The 24,871-nt window shown below is 43.5% G+C and overlaps 1 long non-coding RNA gene across 1 annotated transcript; it reads left to right on the forward strand.

The window, feature by feature from the left end:
• The first annotated feature begins 938 nt into the window (after positions 1-938).
• On the forward strand, positions 939-24,292 carry LOC119516529. The gene is made up of 3 exons (XR_005213306.1): positions 939-1,130; positions 17,701-17,800; positions 23,548-24,292. It is a non-coding gene; the product is annotated as an uncharacterized LOC119516529 (long non-coding RNA).
• The last annotated feature ends 579 nt before the right edge of the window (positions 24,293-24,871 follow it).

A 24,871-nucleotide genomic window follows, 5' to 3' on the forward strand; every position in this document is an offset into this window, starting at 1 on the left:
ATTCGGCTCAAAAACAAACAAGAAAGTATGCAAGCAAGCAAACAAGCCCAGTTGGCTCAGAACAGCCTGAGCTGCTTTATTAAGAAGCACAATTTATTTGGGGATCTTTTTTCTCCCAGGAGGGCCCATTCCCTCAGCCCTGTGACATGTGCTCAGGTGTTGTTCTTGACACTGCTCAGCCCTGTCCACAGCTCACTCCCCTTGTTGATTGTCCTATAGATTCTGGTCAGGCCTCTGTCCCAGCTCTGAGAATGGCCCTTTCTGTGAAGCTTCTTTATATTTAACTAACCTTTGCAACCAAGGTGCATTCTTTTTGGTCACTCAATCGGGGGGGAAGAAAATTTTAGTTCCTGTTGTGTACCATGAACCACAGCAATTTTAAGTCATAAGGTAACTTCCTTTCCTACTATAAATAGTGTTGGACTAGATATACACCAACAGTTAACAATAAACAGTAGTTTTCTGTAAGTGGATACTGAGGGAAAATATTAACAATCTTGGTTAAAAGAATTGCGTAATTACCTGATATATTTTGGACGGTTGAAACACACACTCTGTTTTGATCAATGATGAAACTTTTTATAAGTATTTTGTAAAAGACTCATTTTTGTTTTTTCACCTATTAAATTGGTGAAGATTTAAAATATTTCTAATCCATGGCTAGTGAACGTATGAGCAATATGGGAATATTTATTAAAGTTGTAAATGTGTGTGCCTTTTTGCCCTCTAATATCACTGTTAGGTAGCTATTGTCTGTATACAATAAAATATATGTGCAATAAATATAGTATATTTATTATATATAAAAACTGAAAACAAATATGTATTAAAAAATTAGTGAAATAAGTTATGACACATCCACTAGTCAGTGTTGCCGGAAGTGAGAACACGCACCTTCGGGACTGAGCCTGTCTGTGTGGGGTGACCATCTTTGGCCCATCTGGGTACAAAGAGGCAGAGAAGGCTGATCTGCCAAGAAAACCCAAAAGTAATGAACAGAGACAAGAGACCACATAACCGCAGTAAGACAGAGAGTGCCGTGGTCCCTGACAGCTTCTAACTCAGGGTTCTAGAGCTTGAGAGGCCCAGCTGTACCTTCAGCAACATTGAGCCCCCTGAAGAATCCCTACGTAAGTAAACATCTCCCTTTTGCTGAAGGAAGTTCCCGTGGGATAGCTGTCCTTTATTTAAGGAAGCTGCTGGAGCACAAAGGCATGGGGTGGCCAGGAGGGAGGTGGGCTGGAGAGGGTTGCACAGGGATCTGGTCAGGGAGCCTCTTGGGTGCCATGTGAAGGAGCTTGGACCTGCAGGTCAGTGGTTCTCAATCTTAGCTGCACATTAGAATTCCTTAGCAAACTTTAAAAATAAATATGGAGGCCTTCTCCCACTCAGTCTAATTAAATCAGAATCTCTAGGGGATGGAACTTGGGCACGGACATTTTTATAAAGCATTAGGTGATCCTGATGTGCAATTAAGACTGAGAACGTGACAGGAATCCTTGGAGGGTTTAAGATAGAAGTAGACATGGTTTTAGAAAAATCATCTTGGTTGCTATGAAAGATGAACTTGAAGAGTATGAGAAGGCAGGCAGGGAGTCTGTTACCAAACTTTTGCAGTGTGCAGGTGAGAGTGGAAGAGGACCTGAAATAGGATGAAGGCTGTGGGAATGAAGAGGAGAATAAGTTTTGGAAAACAATCTAGGAGATAAGATTGTTTCAAGTTTAAAAAAGTTAGTGATTGGAGAGGAAGGGAAAGTAGTCAGGGTTGACCTGAGGGTGCTAGCTTGGGCAACTGGAAATGCCACAGAAAGAGACAGACAAGAGGAAAGGGTCTGGGGAAGGCTGGTGAGCTCTGCCCTGGACAAGTAGAAGGTGAGGTGGAGCCTGAGTAGCCAGGCACAGATGTCCACCAGACAGCTGGATGATCGGTCTAATACTTAGAGGTGAGACCAGGTAGAGATCATTCGCAGTTTGGTAACTGTTTAAGTGGTTCCTTCTTTATCATTTATAGAGACTAGCCTTCACAAGAGTCACTTTTCTAGGTTGCAAGAGTGTTTTGGGTGTTCAAAGCAGGGAGTGGGCCCCACCCCAGATCACCTCCTGAGATAAGCTGTGAAGTGTATCTCCAAAGTGCCTGGAAGTCAGGTGGCTTCTCAGAGGGCTCTAAAATTAGCAGAGCAGCTGTGCTTGGTGGGTGGCGATGCTCCAGCTCCCTCAGCCAGAACTGGGCCTTCCTGCCGTGGGCTCTGTTTGTGGGAGTAGGTCACAGATCGCACAAAGACTGTTTCTTTGAAGAACTTCCCCAGGAGCTGGTGCCATGCAAGTGTGCTGAAAGAGGACAGAAAATGTCTTTTGTTGCCAGATTGAAGGGAAAGGATGGGGAGGGTTACTCTGGAAAGGAGGCCCATGAAAGGGCTGATTTACAAGAAAGTTCACTGTAGAAATGACACCCTTAAAGACAGGGGAGGAGGAGGTTCATTGGATGAGTCAGAGTCAGGTCTGAACACCGAAAATCTGCTGTGGGACTGCAGAATTTGCACAGAAGGACACTGAGTAGATGCTTCCTTGTTGGTGGGTTTTGACTCTCTGTTCAAGCCTGTTCCCCAGATTAGGCCTCTGCTGCCAACCCTGCCGACTGAGAGATGCTGACTGTTTGGGGGGTGGGGGAGGAGGTGAATGTAGAGGAGGAGGAACCCCTTCAATTCCTAAAACACATTCCTTTCTCTTAAAAGATATGCATACATTGAAAAATATATTTACTTATAACATGTTAAGACATCTAAATGTGCATGTACATACATGTGATAAGTGTGTATGCATTTGTGCATATATATTTTATGTGTATGTATGTGTATGTGATGTATATGTGTTTTATATGTGTGTGAGTGTATTTGTATATATGACCCAACAAATCAAATCTCAAAACAGGTAAGTGACTGGAGAGGGGGTTGGGAGGGGAAATTCAGTCAAATGACAAAACACTTCATCCAGATCCCATCATGATCTATTGAGTTGTAATGGTTATCTCCAAGTTCTGAGATGCTGAGCTCTTTGTGTATAACCTCGTTGGTCTCTGGAACTTTGGGTATCTGCGTGACACCTGAAACTCAGAGTTAGAACTCAGCAGCTGTGAATGTCAGTATTGCCTCATACAGCAACTGTTTCAAAAGCTGAAAAAGGGTTCAGACTTCAGTTAGAGATATGAATGAAGCAGATCTGGTTAGGACTAGGACAAATTAGGCCAAAGGATAAAGGACGATATTACCATGTTTTAAAACTTCAATTTCTGTGTGAGACCAAGGGAAGAGATGTTTATTTGGTGCAGGATCTATATTTTCTGTAGCACACTAAATAATTTAACTTGTATGATCAGTTTATTCAAACACCATAATTACATGGAACTTTGAATAGGAAGTGAGATCTGGTAGGTTTGTACAGGTTAGTGTGAGAGCCTAGTACCTCCCAGAGTAATTTGGGCGGAGAATAAAAATGCATTTGCAGGGCCCCCTGAAGAACTGGGGAAAAATATGGAAATGTTGGACTTACCCACCTAGGTTATTACTGATATTCTCACAAACATTGAGGACTGACAAATTCTTGGGGCTTGCCCTTGTGAAGCTTGTTACTGCAAAGGAGAGGCAAAGCCTACTTCTAATTGTGCCTAAGAGTCTCCCCCAGAGTACCTCTTTTTTGCTCAGATGTGGCCTGTCTCTCTCTAAGCCCACTTGGCAGGTGAACTCACTGCCTTCTCCCCTAGGTGGAACCTGACTCCCAGGTGTAAATCTCCCTGGCAATGCAGGACATGACTCCCGGGGATGAACCTGGACCCAGCATCGTGCAATTGAGAAAATCTTCTTGACCAAAAGGGGGAAGCAAAATGAAACAAAATAAAGTTTCAGTGGCTGAGAGATTTCAAATGGAGTTGAGAGGTCACTCTGGAGGGCATTCCTATGTGCTATATAGATATCCATTTTTAGTTTTTAGTGTATTGGAATAGTTAGAAGGAAATACCTGAAGCTGCCAAACTGCAACCCAGTAGCCTTGATTCTTGAAGATGACTGTATAACGATGTAGCTTACACAGTATGACTGTGCGATTGTGAAAACCTTGTGGCTCACACTCCCTTTATCCAGTGTATGGACAGATGAGTAGAAAAATGGGGACAAAAACTAAATGAAAAATAGAGTGGGATGTGAGGTTGGAATGCTTTGGGTGTTCTTTTTTACTTTTATTTTTATTCTTCTTTTTTGTGGGGGCAGTAAGGAAAATGTTCAAAAATTGACTGTAGTGATGAATGCACAAACATGGTACTGTGAACAGCTGATTGCATGCTGTGGATGATTATTGGTATGTGACTATATCTCAATAAAACTGAGTTATAAAAAAAAAGATTCCATCATGTTGGATTCTTCCTTCCTTGAGTTTTTCTGCAGATCATTACAGATGTGGAGGAAGAAGAACTGAGAAAATAAAAAATGACAACCTGGATTTTACTACCTAATTGAAAATTAAACTAACAAATTGTAGGGGTATTGTGACTCCAAGAGCATCAATTTATGTAGCATTTATCTGGGGATGCTTTTTCTACAAAATACCACTATAATCCCAGATCATACCAGAGAATATTTAGTAGCAATATTGAGAAACTAATTGTGATGTGTCCTTTGGGTTAACTCTCTTTGTTTCCTCAAGAAATCTCCATCTCTCTCCATGACTACTGGGTGTTGCCGAGGATCCCTGGGGTGACAGTGAAGGGGAGGTGGGAGGGTATAGAAGACCTGTAGAATGTGACATGCAAGGCCTGGAAAGGAAAACTTTTTGGCTGGATCCCCAGATTAGGTTGAGTTGGAGAAGAGAAACTGCCCAAGAAGCTTGTCAGCTAAGCCAGCGGGTGCTTATTTTTGGCCAAGCCACATCTGTGTTCCAAAACACTTCCTATGCTGGCAATATAGTTTTGTAATCTTGATTGTTTCCTGGTAAATTCCTGGATGGATTTAGTAGGTGATTCCATAACTAGGAGAGTGAGAGAGCAGCAAGTTTACCCCTGAGGGAGGGCAGTGAGAATCCCAAAGGGGATGATAAATTGCAGGTGGAATGAATCTTAAAGGTGAGAAATTTGGAAGGAGAAAGTTGGGGGCAGCTGGGATTGTGATGCCATCTACCCACCGCTCCCCCCTTTTTTCTTTATATCTTTGTTGATTGTTTTCTCTAATTTTGTTGGATAGTCCATAGCCCATTCACTTTAATTTGATTTTTATAGTTGCAAAGAACTGTATAGTCCTCCAGCAGTGACCAAGAGAAGCTTCTGGACCAGTCTGTTCTGTCACCTGATCACATCTATGAAATGGGCCAGGGCACTCCAAACACAGGCACCCAGGCTGTCGAGGCTTGTATCTTTCCCTACTTCTGGACTTCTCCTCCTCCAGCCCCTGACTTGGATCTTGGCTGCTTCTCTTTACCGTTCCTCAGTCCCCTTCTCCTTATAGCCAGACCAGGGTGTAGCACATGTCCAGTTGGCTGCTTACGCATCAAAACCACTTTTGGACAGCCTGAGCCAATCTCAGGCTACTCACTAGGTTGAGGAGAGGAATTTCCATGTACACAAATAACTGTGGGAATCATCTAGGAGTCCTGTTTATTGGGGGCCTCCAAGGAGAACCCATTGCCTACCTTGATATGTATTCCCTCCTCATCCACTCAGATGCAGGAGTTAAACACAAAATAACAGGTTCAGAAAGAAGGTATATCAGTGTTTCTGCACCTATTACCCACAATGCTTCTTTTACATTGACAAATTGGAAGCAAATCTGGCCTTAGTTGAGGGCACAGGGAGGGCACAGGCAGTATGTCTCCTGTGCGACATCAGGTTCAATCTACAAAGTTTCTTAAAGTAGTGAACCAGTGATAACTTGATGAAGAAGGGATGAGTGAAACGGCTACAATGAAGGATGATAGTCTAGATTCAAGGATTCCATTCCCATCTTGTCCTATTTGATGGAACATTTAGACACATCTCTCAGGATCTCTGTTTGTTTCTCCGTAAACTTTAAAGCAAACCAACATTTATTTTGTAACTTGGGTGACTTGAGTTTCAGGCACTGTGCTAAACACTTTCTACAGATATGTTTAATCCTTGAAGCAAATCTATGAGGTGCCTGTGGTCTCTTTTTACAGATGAGAACTCGTTAACAGAGTCACCAAGAGGTTAGGTAATTTACTTGTAGTCTCAGGGCTAATAAGTAGTAGATCTGGGATTTGAACCCAGCTCATCTGATGCCCAAGTCCACATGCTCTCTTTACATCATGCTACCTCCCTGCAAAGGATTAAATCCTTTTTATAAGGTTTGGGAGAATAAATGAAGAACTATAGTTAAAAGTCTTTGATTGCTCTAAGTCAAAGTATCTGTAAGCCTTACATTCTTAAATATGATAAAAAGAAAATTAAAGTGATTGGTTAAAATCTCACAAATTCAAAATGTATTGCTCAAGAATTCTCAAAATTAGAAATTGGAAGTAGGAACATGGAGCTCAGCAATGATCACCATGGCGATCTTTGGGGTTCCATAGGAAGAGCCTGTTTTGATTTGCTAAAGCTACAGGAATGCAGTATACCAGAAATGGGTTGGCTTTTAAAGGGGGGATTTATTAGCTTACAAATTTACAGTTCTAAGGCCATAAAAATGTCCAAATTAAGGCATCAACAGGACAACACCTTCTCTGAAGAAAGGCTGCCAGTGTCTGGGACATCTCTTGTCACATGGGAAGGCTTATGACCCATGTCTGCTGGTCCTTCTCTCCAGGTTTTTTGCTTTCAGCTTCTGGCTTCAGTGGCTCCCTCTCTCATCTCTTCCAGGGGCTTTTTCTCTCTGAGCTCTCGGGGAGTTTCTCTTAGTTTCTCCAGGGATTTTCTCTCTCTAACTCTCTAGGCTTTTTCTATCCTTTATCCTTTCATAAATGACTCCAGTAAAAGGTTTAAGACCCATCTTGAAGGGGGTGGGTCACATCTCAATAGAAATAACCTAATCAAAAGGTCCCCCTCACAATAGGTCTGCACCCACAGGAATGGATTAAAAGAACATGGCCTTTTCTGGGGTACGTAACAGCTTCAAACCAGCACAGAGCTATTAAGGCTCAGTTTTGTTGCATATTCCTAATTGGTTAATGTATATATACATATTCATAGATGGCTTTCCAAGCTGGAAGAGATCTCACAGTCATTACAAAATGAAGGACTTACAGCCACAATTTAAAGAAGGCTGTTACTATTAAAGGAAATATGGACTTCCAACTGATTTAAACAGATTTTAAAAAAACATCCATGCCTGCTCTACAGAGTTCTTATGTGATGGATAAGGACAGTGAGATTAGTTTCTATTTTCCTGCAGGGGAAAAGAATCAAATCAACTGAACAGTTCTCAGGATTTGGAGACCGAGATTATTCTCCAGATTTGAGCCAGACCAAGGTATAACATGTACCAGGATTTAGAAAGTCACATCATTCTAGAGGAAACACAAATACCTCATAGATGCTCTGAGGATACCCCACTGTTTTAGTTTCTTAGCTTTTAATACAAATACCATATAATGGGTTGGCTTAAGAACAGGAATGTATGAATTCATGGTTTCAGAGGAAGGCTTGCCTCCTCCTGGGATTGGTCTCTTCTGTCAGCTGGCACAATCTTCAGAGTTCCTTGGCTTTTCCATCACATGGCAGTGCACATGGCAGAGTCTTTTCTTTTTTCTTCTGGATTCCATTGACTTCAGGATTCCAGCTGTTCTCCGTGGCTGCTCCTTCCATGTCCAATTTCCTTTGTTTTGAAGGAATTCATCCATTTTGGCTCATTCCATTTGGGCACACCCTAATGAATGTCATCTTCAAAGGTCCCATTTACAAATGGGTTCACTCTCACAGGTCCAGGAGCTGGGAGCTAAACCTGCCTTTTGTGGGGAATGTGATTCAATCTCCAACACCCACCAACTTGGATTATTTTGGAAAGAAAATGAGAGCTCAGGAGCAGCCTTTCATCATGACACTCCTCCGGGCATTGCAGGAATTTACCTCGAATCAACCTGGGCTCTCCGGAAAGGCTGGCTTCAGTACATTTGGTTCTGGAAACAATCTAAACAAAGACATACTTTCCCTCTCTACTCTAACAAGATATTCAGTCTACCAGCAAAGTCCTCTGAAGTGATGGTAGATGCCACAGAAATAGAGAAAATGCAATGTCTTCTTTTCATGATTGGACTCTTTTGGATAAGATGATTTTCCTACTTGACTACGTTTGTCACGTGGATTTACGTTGGGTATAGTCTATGTCAGAGCCATTCAGACACTCGACTGAGGGTTTTGGAGGTTGGGACTATGAAGAGAATGTGTAGCCTCCTTCCAGAAGAAAAAGAGGGAGAATTCACAGACTCTGAATGGTGGGAGGGAGCTTGGAGACCCTCTGCTGTGGGCAGCCTCTAAAATGGCCCCCTGGAATCCTGTCTTCTGGTCCTCATGCCCTTGAGATCTCCCTCTCCCCCTGTAGGCATGTATGTCTAAAGCCTGTACCTGTTATATACCTTGGCCTGGCTCAAGTCTGAAGAATGATCTAGGTCTCGGAATCCTGAGGACAGGATTAGGGCCAGATCTAGTGATTCAATTCTAATGGAGAGAACAGGCAATTGTGATGGGACGTCACTTGTGAGATTAGATTGCAAAAAGACCCTGACTTGCATCTCTCTTGCCCTATCTTGCTCTCTTACTTGCTCACTCAGACGGAAGCCAACCACCATATTATGAGTTGTCCTATGGAGAGACCCATATAGCAAGAAACTGAGGGAGGCCCCCAGCTAACAGCCAGAAGGGAACTGAGACTCTTATTCCAACTGAGACTCTTATTTTAGGATTCAGAGAGGGTCTGAATTCTGCCAACAACCATTTGAGTGAGCTAGAAAATAGATCCTCCCCCAGTCAGCCCTGAGATGACCACAACCCCAGCTAATCACCCAGCTGCAGCCTCCAAGAGACCTGAGCCAGAGGATTTAGCTAAGCGGGGCCTGGATGCCTGGCCCACAGAATGTATGAGATAATAAATGTTTGTAAGTTTTGGGGTGATTTGTCATATAGCCTTAGATAAATAATATGTCATCCAATCCATCCTCTGTATTTTCAGGGAGCCAATGGAGACCTGGAGAGGTTTGGTACTTTGCGTGAGCTCCCACAGACTCAGACCGGGCCAGAACCCTGGTCCCTAAGTGCCCCGGCCAAGACTCACTCACCTATTTATAGTACCCTTCTGTGACTCAGCGCAGTCTTGTTTAAATTCCCTTTAAACGAGTCCACAACTTTTTCCTAATAGGATCGCCCCGTTTCCAGCTGGGGAGGAAGAAAACAGTGCTGAGTGTGTGGGGGCAGGGGCTGAACTTGAAACTGATTTGTCCCTCCCATGGCCCTCAAGTCCTTCCCTCACTTCTACCCTGATCCCATTCCAGGCACTGGGATTTCTCAGAAAAAATCCTTGAAATTCTGGAATTTCCCTAAATAATAGATTCTAGTATTTTACGGCCTTTATGGCTCCTGCTACCATTTAAAGCTATCTCCTGTTAATTCTTAGTGGAGATAAGCAGCAGTCTCTTCTCATCTCCATTCTCCTCAAGTTTCAGATTTATGTTGTGAGTTTCCTTCAGCTCTAAGCCCTCTGAGGAGCGGAAGTGAAGATGGCCCTGGGACGGGGAGGGCAGCCTGCCCCACAGCGCAGCCTTCAGTGTCTGAACTGAGGGGGCTGGATCCAGCCGGGGTAGATAAGGCAAAGCTGGGGCAGGGCCCAAGAGTGGCCTGGGCTGAGGGTCCTCAGAAGCCCGGGACCAAGGTGGGACAGGGTGTCTGTGTCAGGGTGGAGGTGTGCGCTGTTGTAGGAGCAATGCCATAAGGGCCAAAACCAGAGAGAGACGCAAGAGGAGTTTAGAGCTGGGGAGGCAGGACAGCTACCAGCATAAAAAGGGCAAGGCCAGGCAGGGGACCAGGGACTCAGACTCCACCCAAGTATCAGCATCAAGTAGACCTTGATACTAAAGGGTTGTCTGCCCATTACAGCAGGAACCAGCCCCGGGCGTGGGCAGCCTTCGTTTTCACTTTCCACCCATGTGTGCCTTCACACTCTCAGAAAGGACGAGGCGGGGCTGGGGGCTGTTTGCCTTTCATGCTCCACAAACCACCCCCCAGAGGCCCAAGGAGTGGGACATGAGAGGGGTGGGTAGGGGGACTGGGGGTGGGCCGCGTGTTTTCCATGCTTCCTGGCATATCTGTGTCTAATAATCTACAATAAGAGGGAGAGGTGTCCTCAGTGTGTGGCTGCTTCTAGATTTGGGGAGCAATGGTTGACGGGGCCAAGAGCAGCTCCTGGGATTCCAGATGGATCCAAGCAGTGCACAGAAATCTCCTGCGACCCTGGAGAGGTGGGAAAGCAGAAGCTGGTCCTCCTCTTCCTGCTACCTGGCGGATGCGCCGGCTAATTTATAGACAGTTTCTAAACCTCTGGTTACTGAAATGACCTTTGTCCTGAACAGAGCAGAGGTTGCAAAATGACAACCAGTGGATCCTACCCTTGAATAAATTTTATTTGATCCAGCTCAGTAGTATTAAAAAAAAAAAAAATTAAAAATTGGGATACTTTACTCATGTCCTGATTTCTGTCTTCTCTGGCAGTGCTGGGCCTCATTCCCTTATGATAGCAAGTGCCTGGCTGAGAGGCAGGCTGCTTCCTGCAGACGGAGGAGCTCTTCTCTGCAGCCCAAGTTTCCACAGCCCTCCCTCACACGGAAGATACAAAAGCACTTGAATCCTGCCCATTTTACTCATTTATCTTATCTTCTTGGCCCCTGTAAGCATCTAAGACTACACCCACCCCTGTCCCCTACTCCCATCCTCACCCCTCACCCTGCATCCCCACCCCACCCCCACTCCTGCCGTGCAATTAAAGAATCAACCTGGCCCAGAAGAAAGTATAGACATCATAGTATAAAACCCACATTCCTATACTTGAAATACATTTTGATACCTGTGAAAAGATTTTCATAATCTCCCTAATTATATGTCTGCTCCATTGTATTCTTTCTTCTGTGTTGCTCTTTCAAGAGTTCTCATAATAGAAATTGCCTGAAAGAATCCACTGCACTTATATAATTAGCATAATATCATTAGTCAAGATAAATTAGCTTTGCACAAACATAAGATGAACAGAGGGAACCATTTCTCATCAACTGAAAGAGGTCAGACAGTGTAGATTATGCCCAGAGATGCTTGTTTGGTTAAAATTAATCTGTTCTGATTAAAATATAAATAAAATAGCTGGATTATAATAACAGAGCAGTCGCTCAACTCATTGTTCATTTCATCAGGGGACAAGGGAGTGGGGTTTCTGATGATTCCTGAGAGTCTCATCTAAGAAGAGGCAGAGTAGAGTAATTTTTCCAGCCACTGTCAAGTTATTAGCTCCTCTGATGAATATTCCTAGTTGAATTCAATTCATAAATTGAATTCTTTGCTATCATCTCTGCCTTGTTTGTTAATATGCACCTTGTATCATTACACTTAACTAGCACTGCACCAAACAAATCCCCATATATAAAATGTTCTAATTTAACTTGAAAATATTCTTCATAAAAAGACTACTCATGACCAATGAGTAGTGAGATGCCCTTCTAGTGAGAGCTGAGGCGGGTGAAAGCACTGCCCTTTGCTGGGCTGGTAATTGGCTAAAGAAACATGATTAAAAGATTCCTTCCATGTCTGTCTGTCTGTCTTCTTTTGTGTTGCCCTTCCCAACCCCTCATCATGCTAGGCCTTGGCAAGCTCCCTGTGGACTGAGGACCTGACAGATTAGTTGGCCATATTTCTGAAGCTTCCAGTGTGTGAGTCACACTCTACTTTGAGACAAAACCCCAAATGAAAATATGAGGCAGGCCTAGGTCTCAAGAATTTTAGTTTCTAGTTTTGGCTTCGTGGCTATTTTGCTCTAAAACACTGAAAGGGTGATTTCTTTCTGGGGCCTCCTTTTCCAAGTCTCCCACTCTCCAGGAATCATGGACACATATGCCTGAGTTCTAGGTCTATAACAAAGACCCTTCTTTTGTTTTAAAGGATGAAGCAGAGGGAAGAGGTACGCTGAATGTGTGAGGCCTAGAAGGCCCTTTAGCCAGTCCTGAGCTATCACAGTCGCATCTGTTCTCACTGTATCCTTCTGGTTGTCACAAGAGGCTGTGGTTTTTTGAGGGTCCCATGAGGAAAGGCAGATAAGCTTTTTCAAAATAGTAAGCAATGAAGCATGAAAATAGAACATAAACCAACTCAGCGCTTCTAGTTCGAATGAGGAACTAGGCTTAAAGAGGATTCAACTATGAAACTACAACCTACTTCTTGACTCACATATACACCCCATGGCAGGGTCTGTTAGTTAACAACTGGTCATATGACCTGATTAAGGGACACCTGCAAAACGATTGTCCTTAAGTAAAGGGATCATACCCTTTTCCACTTGCTATGACTGTATCTCGAGTTAATTGAATCAGCAGACATGTCAGGAGCCAATTACAATGCAGTAACCCTGTAGGTTGCCCAATAAATATAACTGAACAATGCCCCTAATCTGAATTTCAAGTTTCCTCTATTTAGTCTCTCTCCTACCTGCCTACCACAGGACCTGAAATCTTATTAAAGATATATATCAAGCTGTATGTGTGTGTGTGAGAGGAATAAGCAAACTGAAAACAAACCATCTGTGCGCATGTGGAGACCGCCAAAATGATGATACTGTTCATTTGCTTGTGCTCAGGCAATGTCATGCCCTCATTTTGCTGGTGTGCAATAATTTTCTCTGACCTCATCCCAAACATCTGGCATTTTTTCCATGTGAAGGGACTTTAAGTTTTGTTTTGTTTTGTTTTGTTTTATAAGATAGTAAGGGAAATGTGCCCTGTGGGATGTAGGAGACATGAAAACCCTACTGTTTATCTCTGCAATTCCTGTTATCTTACTCCCATCTTCAGTATGAATACTTACCTCCAACTGAGCCAAAGTCGAAGTGCTCAGTTCTTTATTGTTTTCTTTATATAGTTCACACTTGGTGTGATGTGCATTTTTTGAAAAAATAAAGAACTCAAGGTAAACAAGGGGAAGATTTTTTTTTTTATATATATAGGCTTCTTGGTAGTTGGGGGTAATCTTTTGGGGCAGGACAGAGATGCTGAGGGGAGATGGGAGTTGGGGAGCATTGGAACCCGGCTCCCTGGACCATTGCCTGATGTCCACGGGAGGAGGGGGGAGCCCACCCGCCTGGCTCAGCCCTGGGAGACGAAGACAAAAGCTGGTCTCAGCTAAAAGGGATGTTCCTTCTTTCCTTCTTAAATCAATCTCTTCCTGACTCAGGACTCAGAGAGGGTGCAACATGTTTTCTCTCTTTTGGTTAGAAAAACAAATACAAACCCTGCACCTCCAGCTTCTTCATTCTGGTTCCACACAGAATCCTTTATCCATCGTGTTCAAGGAACAGATAACTGTCCCGCTTCCTGTCCTGGAGCATCAGCATCTTACAATCCCAGCCTAGTTCTATAATACCCAACCCTCAACCCCAGACTCCGGCATGAACCTCCCCCCAACCCTGTACCGCTCCTTGCTTCAAAGTATGGAGTTATGAGCCCCCAAGACTTGCTCTTTCTTACTGGGAGTATTTTCTTTGAATGTAATCCAGCCTCTCAGATTCCCATGTCCCAAGAAGCTACTCTCTGTCCGATGGTGGGACATTCTGTTACTGGTCACTGTGAGCCAGACATTTTGTTCCTTTCATTAGGGAATGTTTTCATCAGGGGACTGTGAGTTGTAAAGGCCCCAAGTGCAGAAGGAGCATGGCTTTGTCTCTCTTCTTTTCATGACCTCTGTCAGGAGGACTTTCAAGACTCCAGATGAGGTATAATGGGAAGAAATGCTTAGAGGTGCACTGAGGAAAAATTGGACTTTGCAAAGAAACTACTAATCAGGCTGCCTGGATACATTAAAATTTCATCTCTCTATTTTGGACACAACTAGCTCGTTTAGTTAATGCTAACGGGGGAAACAGTTTGTTATCAAGGGAGAAAGCAGTAGAAGAAACAGGCTAACAATGTTTCATCCACTTTGTCACAAGTGGCTAAATCCAAGGATTAACAGCCAATTTGAGTCTCCTTGGAATGGTAGGGCTCCAGCCGACATGTATGGAGCTGGAATGCTAAATTCTATTCTGTTAACTTCAGGTTCTCAGGAAGAGAAGTAGGACTTCTTAACATTTGTTATTAATTATGTCAGGCACTGGACTGGGTGCTTTGTTTTACTTTGTTTAATTTAATCTTCATACCAACTTGGAAAATCAGTATTATGACTACAGTGTGTCTAAGGATCTATTTGCTTTATTTTTATTTACATTCACATGACTCACTCCCTTAGTCAGGTCACTGCTCCAATGCTTCTTTGGGGAACCACATGACCATATAGATTTGGAATCTCCTATCTATAAGCACAGCTCCTGCCATTTTCTGTCTTGGTATAATCTCTTTGACACTGTTACCTTCTGGGTGAATCTTGATTCCAAGTGAATAATTCTCTCTTCAACTATGTCTAGTCTAGAATCTAACCTACTGAGGTTTTTTTTTGTTGTTGTTGTTGTTGTTTAATTTATTTCAATGGCTATATTTTCCTTCTCCAAGATTTCTAATTTTATATCCACTTGTGCTTAATGCATTTCTGCCTGTTCTGGTGGCATAATATATTATCTTTTTAAGGGATGTAATTCCTTTATTATCTATTAGAGGATACCAAATGTAAACATTTTCAAGTTTTTTTTCAGATTTTTAAAATTTTAGTTTTTTTCCTGGAAAAAACTCATCTTCCAATTATTGATTTTATTGACTGTCTTTCTTGTTATAAAATTTGGGTGTTCAGGATCATCATATGTGGGGAGATTTTTTTCCTGCCTTTCTGCTCTTCTCTCTGTGTACCCCCCTTCCAGCTATGTTCCAGTCCCACTGTTTAGGCACTAAGCTCTACCCCAGGCAGTGGCTGGCAGCAGATATTCAAGCCTCCTTTCACCAGCCTGGACTCTGATTGTGAGCACTAAGCTTGGCTGTGGTTCCGTCACCTCACATGGAACATTTTATCCTGGGGTGCACTTTTTACCCTCAGAAGCCAAACTCACAGGTGCTACTGTGAGAGCTAGAGGCTAGAAGGCCCTCAGATCAGCCCCCACTTACTGTTTCACATTTTGGTTCCAGGTCTACTATGGATGTTATGGGTTGAAGTGTGTCCCCCAAAAGTGTTAATTCCTAATTCATGTATATCAGAATGTCACCTTATTTGGAAATAGGTCACCACAGATGGAATTAGTTAGGATGAGGCCATACTGGAGCAGGGTGGGATCCTAATCCAATATGACTAGTGTCCTTATAAGGAGGGGAGAAGAGGCCCAGACGCCTGAGGGGAAAAGGCCATGTGATAATGGAGACAGAGATTGTCTTTATAAGAAGAAAAGAGATGCAGAGACACACAGGGGAGGAGAGCATGTGAAGACAGAAGCAGAGATTGGAGTGATGCAGCCACAAGCCAAGGAACCCAAGGTTGCAGGCAATCACCAGAAGCTGGAAGAGGCAAGGAAGGAATATTCCCAACAAGTTTCAGAGGAAGCATGGCCCTGCTTGATTTTGGACTCCTAGCCTCCTAAACTGTGAGTCAATAAATTGATGTTGTTTTAAACCACCAAGTTTATGGTACAGGCATACCTCGGAGCTATTGTGGGTTAAGTTCCAGACCACCACAGCGGAGCGAGTATCACGATAAAGTGACTCATAAGAATATTTTGATTTCCCAGTGCATTCAAGAGTCATGTTTACACTATGCTGTAGTCTATTATGTAGCATTATGTCTAAAAAAAGTACATACCTTAATAAAAATGTAAACACGATGTTGGAAAAATGGTGCCGATAGACTTGCTTGATGCAGGGTTGCCACAAACCTTCAATTTATAAAAAGTGCAATATATGTGAAGCACAATAAAGTGAAATGCAATAAAACGAGGTATGCCTGCAATTTGTCATGGCAGCCCTAGGGAACAAAGACAATGGACATATGTATCTTGTTTTTGATCATGATTATGACTTTTAAGTACACTTTTGTATGTTATCTATTTATCTATCATATGTTGGATCAGAGATGGCTTCAAAGCATTCACTTACAATGCTGTCAAATCAAGGAAGCAGGGATAGGAACTGGGAGAAATATTTATAGTGGGATGGAACTGGGAGGTGAAAAGCAGGCAATTGTTCGTGGGTTGAGAAAGAAAAGAACCAGAAGAAATGATGAGTCCAATATATATTTTTGAGGTGATGTGCAGAAACTCCAGTTATTAAAGTGGAAAGGAGAGTCATAAAACTTAGAGTTAGGTTGAATGGCCATGACTTTCCGTGTCTTCCCTCCCTCTCCTTCCTTCTTCTCCAAACCCCTCTCCCTCACTTGCCTTCATGTTGTTTCCTACCCTTAGGTGAGCAAACATCCTGGTTTGTCCGGGACTATCCTACTTTTAGCACTGAAAGCCCCGAGTCCCAGGAAACCCTCAGTCCTGGGTAAGCCTGGATGGTTGGTCATCTTAACACCCCCCTCTTCACCTTATGAACCCCGATATAAGACCTCTAACACTAAAGTAAGCTTTATTAAGGGGTGAGCTTGAGTGGCAATAATGGGTGGGAGAAGAAACAGGAGCAGGTAATGGGATTTTGTAGTCTTTGCCATCAGTTGGGACAATAAGACATAATATGGAAGTTGGTTAAGGGTTTTCCCAGAAACTTTTTGCCTTTCTGATAAAAGAGACAGACTTGAAGCAGGGCTTGCTAGTATCCCTTTACCCCTTCTTCCTATCTGGAACATGGATATGATGCCTGGAACTGAAGTAGCAATCTTAGGTCCATGAGGCAATAAGCCTGATGATGAAAAACAATCTGCCCAGTATATCAGAGTGGGAAAACTAGAAATAACCTGAGTCTTTGATGATACAGTTGAGCTGCCAGATCATCTCTGATAAGACCTCTGGAGGTCTTATTTAGTATAAACAAATGTCCTTATCATTTAAATCATTGTTACCATATCCCTTGCAACTAAAACCCAATTCAGTTCCTTATTTTTAGTACCAAGAAGCAAAATAAATATTATATCTATATTTATATCTATACCTATATCTATCTATTTATATCTATCATCTATCTATATTTATATCTATATCTATCTATCTATTTATATCTATCTATCTATCATCTATCTATCTATGACTCAGATTATTTGGTTTTTGCTTTTTTCTTTTGTTTTGGAAAGGAAGGGTATACAAACATTATTTGATTTGATTTGGTAAATGGCCATGGAAATGGGAACACATGTTGCCAGATTTGTCATGGTCTTTAGAGGATTTTCTACTCAGTAGCTCTTTATGCTTTTTGGGAAAAGGAAAGACACTCTTTTTGCTCTCCTCAGTACCCAATGATTATTAAGTATGAAGACACAGAAAACATGCTACAATGTTCTCTCAACCGCAGAGGCTATTAAGACTTAAAACGTTGACTCTCCTTTTTGGTAAATGATGCTATATTAAAATCCTTTTGTGCATTTTGGGAAATATAATCTCTCATCTGTGCTATGTGTCATTTCAGAGCAGCAGTAAATAAGCTGAGGACAAGAAGATCTTCCAGGGCAGGGTTTTGGTTGGAGCACTGGATTAAGTTCACTGCAAGACCAAGAAAATTGCCTATGGTAAGTGGAAGTTGTGCCCACAAACCAGCTCCCATCTATAGAACCAAGAAGAGGATTTAGCCAGTGCCCAAGAGGGCTATGAGCCCAACCCAAGGCAGTCCAAACAGTCTATCTGTTGGAAGAAGGGCATATATTACCTTTGCCAGGTGAGTAAAGACGTAAAAATAAAAAGTGGATTGAGGAAAATGCTGTCGAACAAAGAAAAGAGAACGTGAGTACAAAGACTCAGAGGAAGAGCATACCTCTGAAAATGAATTACTGCAAGGAGAAGATTTGTGGAAATGCATGGTATCCTCAATAGACAAAAGAAATATGGAGAAGGAAAAAAAATGCTGAGAAACCCAAAGAAACAAATAAATTAAGAATGAACTGTAAGATTTCTGAGTACCTACCATGGCCCAGCACTGTTCTAGGATCTGGGGTCTCAGAAATTGCTGAAGCATAGCTCCTGGACGCCAAGGGCTCATTGTCGAGTGATTCCATTCCAAAATAATGGTTCATTCCAAACTGAAGTATAATAGTGGGATCATGAGGTCATACCGTATTTAAAAGTACTCATTTTCTAGACATGGTCACTCTATTTCAGAAAAAAATAAATAAATTACCATCTCCTAAGTAAGTAAATAAATCAGGGAATGTACAGAAAGATCGAAACCACTGAATGTTTTATTGATAGAATGAAATGATCCATGAAGAGTGGGCATTTCCATTCAGCCTGAATTGGATCCATCGTTATTTAGAAGATCTATTTCTCCTTGCTTATATGTAAGTGATGGAAGATGTGCAGGAAAAGAGGTTAAGAAGATGATCACATCCAAAGCTGTTGCCTCTACCCAACCAGCATTCTGCCCTTGGGTGCAGTAGCAAGCTCCTGGAGGGCTCCACTTTGCATTGTGACAGGGGAATCTCAGGGAAGGCATTCACTTAATGCTTCTGATAATGACCACAGTCAATCCAATCCTGCTGGCCTCTCTACCTCCAGCCTTACCATGCCCTCCTCTGAAGATCGAAATTAAGCCAACACACTCAGAATGTCTCCCCTGGCCAGACCTGGAGGAACCCGGAGTCCTATTCTCTTTTCATAACCACCAAGGAATTATCAGTTCACAGTGGAAGAGTGCAGGGAAAAGGTGACAATTAGTTCTCAACCCATTAATAAAGCTCTTCTTACATGACCCTGCCTCCTGGGCCATAATGATGGACCTAAGCTTGGAATGGAACCAAGCTGGGCCAGTCATAGAACACCTTGCCTCTGAGCACAGCGACTGGGTGGGGGAGAGGCATCTGACCCAGTGGGGCCAGTTGTAGTGTATCCTTGGGATTTCTGACCTGATGACATAGAGGACAGAGCTCATGTTCTCTCTGTGGGGAGACTCGCAGCTCTGAGGCCACCGGGTTGGTGTTTCCTGCCATGCGTAGGGAGCTGGCCTACATTTCAGGGAATGACACCAACACCCAGAGATGCAGAGAGAGGAAGCACGACAGCACACCAGTCCCAATTCTGGTTATCCTTTGAGTGCAGCCATGTCCCAACCTTCCTGCAGTCACATCAGCCTTTCAAATACATTTTCCTTTGAGTTAAATAAGGTTAAGATGGGCTTTTACATTTGCAACCAAAAAAGAACTGATTATTATATCCCTTACTTGTTTCGGTTTTCCAAAAGAAAGTTATTTTTTTCTTTATTATAAGAATGATGCTCATTAAAAAATTTTACTGTCAAATATTCAGTTTTATTACTGGGACATAAACACTCTCTCCTCAAACCTGCAACAAAGTTTCCTATATGTAGTAATACCTTTAAAAAATTTCAAACAATATTGAAAAGTATAATATATAAAATAAAAATTACTATAATCCCGATTATCTAGATGTCACCACTGTCTGTTAATATTCTTCTAGGCATCACTCTCTAGATAGATAGATAGATTATGTTACGAAAGTGGGGTGCATACAATTTTATAACATGCTTTGAGTATCTTTATGGGACAGTACTTCTAGTTGTACATTTTGTAATGGGTACATACCATTTTATTGTATTAATACACATTAATTAATTTACCCAGTCCCCTATTGCTGGATATTTAGGTTATTTCCAATGTTTCACTATTATAAAAAACACAGCAACGACCATCCTTGTACATACATGTTGGAGCATTTGATGATCTTTCCAGCGTACATTTCTCACTTCTTAAATTCTAAGACTGTCGTTTCCCTTATGGGATGTGGCAAGGTTTGGCAAGTCCTCCTGGGGCCCATCCTGTCAGTTTCATATATGCCCATTTTCATTCACTGCCTCATTCATTCATACTTTCAACAAACATTTACTGAGAGTATAGTCTGCGCCAGCCACTGCGTTGGAGTCTGGGGATACAAATGTAAGTTTTGGTTTTAATCCTTAAGGAAGAATGAGGAACTAACATCTACGGAGCTCTGACTCCTTGTCAGGTACTGTACAGCACTCTTTATCTCATTTATTCTTCCTTTTAAAAAACTGGGTAGTGGTTAGCATTATCACTTTTCTATAACCAAAGAAAAGGAAGATCAAGAAGGTTGAATAACTGGCCCAAGATCATACAGGTAGTAAGTGGCAAAGCTGGGATTGGAACCCAAGTCTGTCTGACTTCCTTCTGTCACACATAGTTTAAGGTTAGAGATGTGAAAACAAATGACAAAACCCAGTCTTGAGCGCTTTTTCAAATCTGGGCAGAGGGATTTATTTGGGTCCATTAACTGTGACGATCAGCAGAGGCAGGCCTCAGACAAGTCCTTTATTTGTAGCAGGCAGCTTTTTATTAACACAGGTTAAAGGGACAAGACCAGACCTTAAGTGGTTTGCCGTGACCCTACAGCTCCAGAAGGCCACTGGCAAACGAGGATATTTGCCAGCAGGGAAGTCAGAGGAAAGTAGGAGGTTGCTGTAAACAGTCACAGTGAAGCCGAAACCAGGAGGCTTCTTGGAAAGATCGGAACACCGATGGGACAGCAGGCAGAACCAGAGGAAAAAGAGGTCGGAGGAAAGGGACAAACTGTTGGGAGGTGTTAGGACTCAGGCTGGTGTGGTGACACCTGGAGCAGCCTTGCACCGTGATCAGGTGACGTCTCAGCCCTTGGAGGAAGCACGCCTTCCACTGGAGGCCAGGCACGGGGAAACCTGGAAACTGCTTACCAGGCACGCGGCTGCAGTAGCTGATTGAGCTTGGAGGGTTTGTGACTCAGAGTTGGCTGAGGGGTTTACATCTGGCTGGACGAGATCCACAAAGCTGACCAGGTAGCGTCCCATGATGTCAGGCCAGGAAGTGCTTCCCCAGATCGACAGGCCTCCGCTCTTTTCTTCCCCTGCAGCTCAGCACCAGTGCCTGCGGGGGGTTCACAGGGAACTGACCATACCTTTGGGGCTGCTACCCCCACCCCTCCTTTCCTTGGACTTGTTTCAAGCAGCAACTTGTACAGGGGCTCAAACCCCCACTGGAGGGATCATGGCATGATATAGTGACTTTCCAACCCATTTTACCCCCCTCCCCCTTTTAAACAAACAAAATCTTAAAGGGAGTGCCCATATATAAGGCAAGTTAAATTGGAGCTGCTTTTGTCTCGGTGGGAGTTGGGGATCCCAGGATCCCCTTCTTCCTCTCTGAGGATCTCCAGAGTGGATGCTCAAACATTCAGCAGCACAGTTTAAAAATCACTGCCATGGCTCAAAAAGCAGGCTCTGCCACTTAGAATAAGTGTGGCTTTAGAGAAGTCATTTAACCTCTCGACTCCAGTTTTTCATCTGTGAAGATAAAACTTGTCTACTTCAGAGGGTGTTGTGAGCATCAAGTGCAACCACATGGGTAAAAGCAGTTAGAAAATGTCCTATATACATGAAATGTTCTCTTCCTTGACTTCTCCACATCTGCATAGCCTTGTGACATCCTTGGGCTATGGGACAAGCCATACAACGTAGGATGCAGAGTGTGATCTACTTACTTTGGTGGTTTCCAAAGAAAAATGGTTATTTCAAAGGTGTTTTTCTCTGGATTTTCCCTCCTCTGTGTCGTTATTCTTAGCTTGCCCTTTCCACTTTTCTCTGACAGACCGATCTCTGTGTCTCAGTTCCCCACTTCCAGGGACCCAAACTTGCTGCCATCAGGTGCACTCACCTGGATAATGGTCCTTTCAGTAGCAAGTGCTTCATGGGACCTCAGCCAACTTTGTCACTTAGATTTATGATTCTCCAGGAAATCCATTTTAGCAGGGAGTAACAAAGTCACTTCCTCTATTTCTCTAAGCTTACACCAGGTCCATACAAAATAAAAATGCAACTTCTTCGAGTTATATCAGAGAAACTGTTATTTCTAGTGTGTCTTCTTTCATGCAGTGCTTTATATTGCAGGATTTTACATGGTGAAGAACAGTCTAAGATGGTGTTAAAATACCTGCTCTAAGTCCTCACATCCGCAAAGCCAGAGATGTTAATGGTGAAGGTGGTAGTGGTGGGGAAAGTGTTCTATTTTTGGGGCTAATCAGAGAAGACCAGGTCAATTCTTCAAAGTCATGGGCTGACTTAATTAGTGGACTTGATTTGGAGGGTGGTTTAGTGAATCGTGGTGCCCGTGTTGTTCTCAGCTGCCTGACCAGCTGCCTACACGGCTAGGGCTTTCCTTCTGTTGTATGACACACAGAGTGGGTTTTGAAACTGGCTGGGGCAGCATGAGTTGTATCTTGCTGTCCCCAGATGGTCACCAGATGTATAACAAAGCTCAGGGTAAGGGTGTTGAATTAAATTGGATGGACTTTGTTTTCTGGATAGGAACTCACCTTGTGTCATTGTGATTTCTGCTAGTAGAATGGTGTCAGGCCCAAGATGCAACAGTTGACCCTTAAGCCACTGAGGGGCCAGTGGCTTGGATGACCCACTATGGGCAGGGCAGGAATTGGACTTCATATGGGGGCAACAGATTAATAAAGGTTAGTTAGCAGCTGCTTATTCTAAGGAAGAGATTTACTTCCTCCTTTCGCATCTGTTTTGATATTTCCTACAGGTTCATAGCCCACTTGACTTTAGTGGAACCGTAGAGAGACTCTTATTGGAACTGTGCAGCCCACCTTCATGTTTCCTTTTGCATGACGTAGCCCAGTGAAGAAGAATAAATAACGGTGAAAGGGGAGAGCAGAGGACTTGAGCTCTGAGATTCCTGGCAATGAGATCCACTCTTCTTGCCAGAGGGGCACTTGGAGCTTTCTTTCCACTTCTCAGATCTGGTCCTCAATGTTCCTCTAAAATGTGGTAATCCTCCGGGCCAGACTTCAGGACTCTGGAATTCTTCCAGAGCGTGATGCAGGGAAAGAAGCATCTTTGCTTGTTCCACTCCCTCCACTCCCACAGCCTATTCCTCTGTCTTTCTGCAGTGTCAGGGAGACTTGGCACATACTGCTCAGAGTTCTCGTCAGGGCTGCCAGGGCTCCAGCCTGCAGGCCGGGCATGATCAAGTGCGTGGCATCACAGTGGCACGGGCCCCAGTGGAGCATCCCAGCCCCATGGTTTACCAGCTTTCAAGTTGAAGACCAGGAAACTCATTGGTGAATAAGTGTAAAATTTGTGTCAACATTTAATTCTTGTTCCTGGCTGAGCACCATAAAGGGGCCAGAGAGTGGATGGGATCATTGAAATCTCAAGATAATTGGCTTTAACTGCCTTCCCCACCACACCTTTTACCAGAGCTATTAATTTTCCCATTTTTCTCCTTTCATTTTCTCTGTTCAGCCTGTTTAGGAAGCTAATGAACCACGACAAGAACAAAAGGCCGGCGGCCAGGGAAAGGGTGGAAAGAAGGACCCTGGACAATCTGCAGACTGGGTCATGGGCTCCTGAACTGATTGTGTCCCAGCTCACGTGGACAAGGACCTTCTCAGTATACTTTGCCCTGCTTGTAACTGCATCAGACCCTCCTCTCCATGGGGCCCACTCACCAGGGCAGAAGGGCAGAAACTGAAGCTTTGCTTCTAGGGTGGGAGTGGAAGGAGAAACTTGGCTGGCTGAGGGAATGAGAAGTCTTGTTTGAGAGATCTATGAGTTTGTAGCTTCAGAACTGGCTGGCAAGCATGGGGCGGGGGCATGCAAATCCCCACAGGTGCAGGACAAAACGGAAGTGGCCTTGGTTGAGGCTGCAGGGGCAGATGACCACCCATTTTGCATATGCTAGGACCTGGCTCCCTCCAGGTGTAGGGCTACATTTAGCTATTCCCCACCATTAAGCTAGGGGCTTGCCCAATGCTTTGGCTAGGACTGGGCCTAACTTGCCCCCTCAGCATTACAAATTGGGCCCCAGGCCACTCCTGTGTTGGGAAAAAAATCACAATTACTCCTTCTCTTCCCCTTAACCAAATCTGCATATCATAGATATGAAATCTGGCTGAAATGGACCTGAAGATTTGTCAACTCTTCCTTACTCATCTTGATGCTGTCAAGCCCATTTCCCCTTCTCACTCCACCCCCAATCCTAAAACATCACCAGGATCCCATAAAAATAAAAATATTTTATTTTAAAAATTCCTAGTGTTGCTTATGGGCTTTGGTCTGTACTGTTTCCACTAACCTTCCACAGCATTACTTGCCATGCTCATCACCCTTCTGACTTCTGATCCCATGATTCCTTCCTTCTCCTTCCAAATTCCTTACACCTGATGGTTTTATCAGCCTCTCTGTCCTTGGGTTCTGCTTTCTTTTCCAGCCACAGTTCCTATTCCAGAGAGCTGCTTTGAGCCACCCAGCCTTGCTCCCCGGACCTCACGCAGGCCCCCGTGTGTGGCTCTGGTTCCCCCTCCCCACCCTGGTTCCCAGAAGCAGGCCCCAGGGATCTGGAGGATGAGGACAAGGAGTGTCATGGAAAGAGGAGGGAGGAGGTTTGCAGCTCTGTGTGTACTGAGGGGAAATGTGTGTGCCTCTCAGTTCTTGTCAGTGCCTCAAGAGCAGCCTCCTCTCAACTGTGGGATCTGGGCAGACCCTTAAAGGGCAGGCTGTGGAATGGGGGGGCCCTTTTTGCCACAACCCAGGGGCATCTGTGTTGTGCTAAAGGCATGATGCCCCC

The sequence above is a fragment of the Choloepus didactylus genome, chromosome 2, assembly GCF_015220235.1.
Source record: "Choloepus didactylus isolate mChoDid1 chromosome 2, mChoDid1.pri, whole genome shotgun sequence".
Classification (NCBI taxonomy): Eukaryota; Metazoa; Chordata; class Mammalia; order Pilosa; family Megalonychidae; genus Choloepus; species Choloepus didactylus.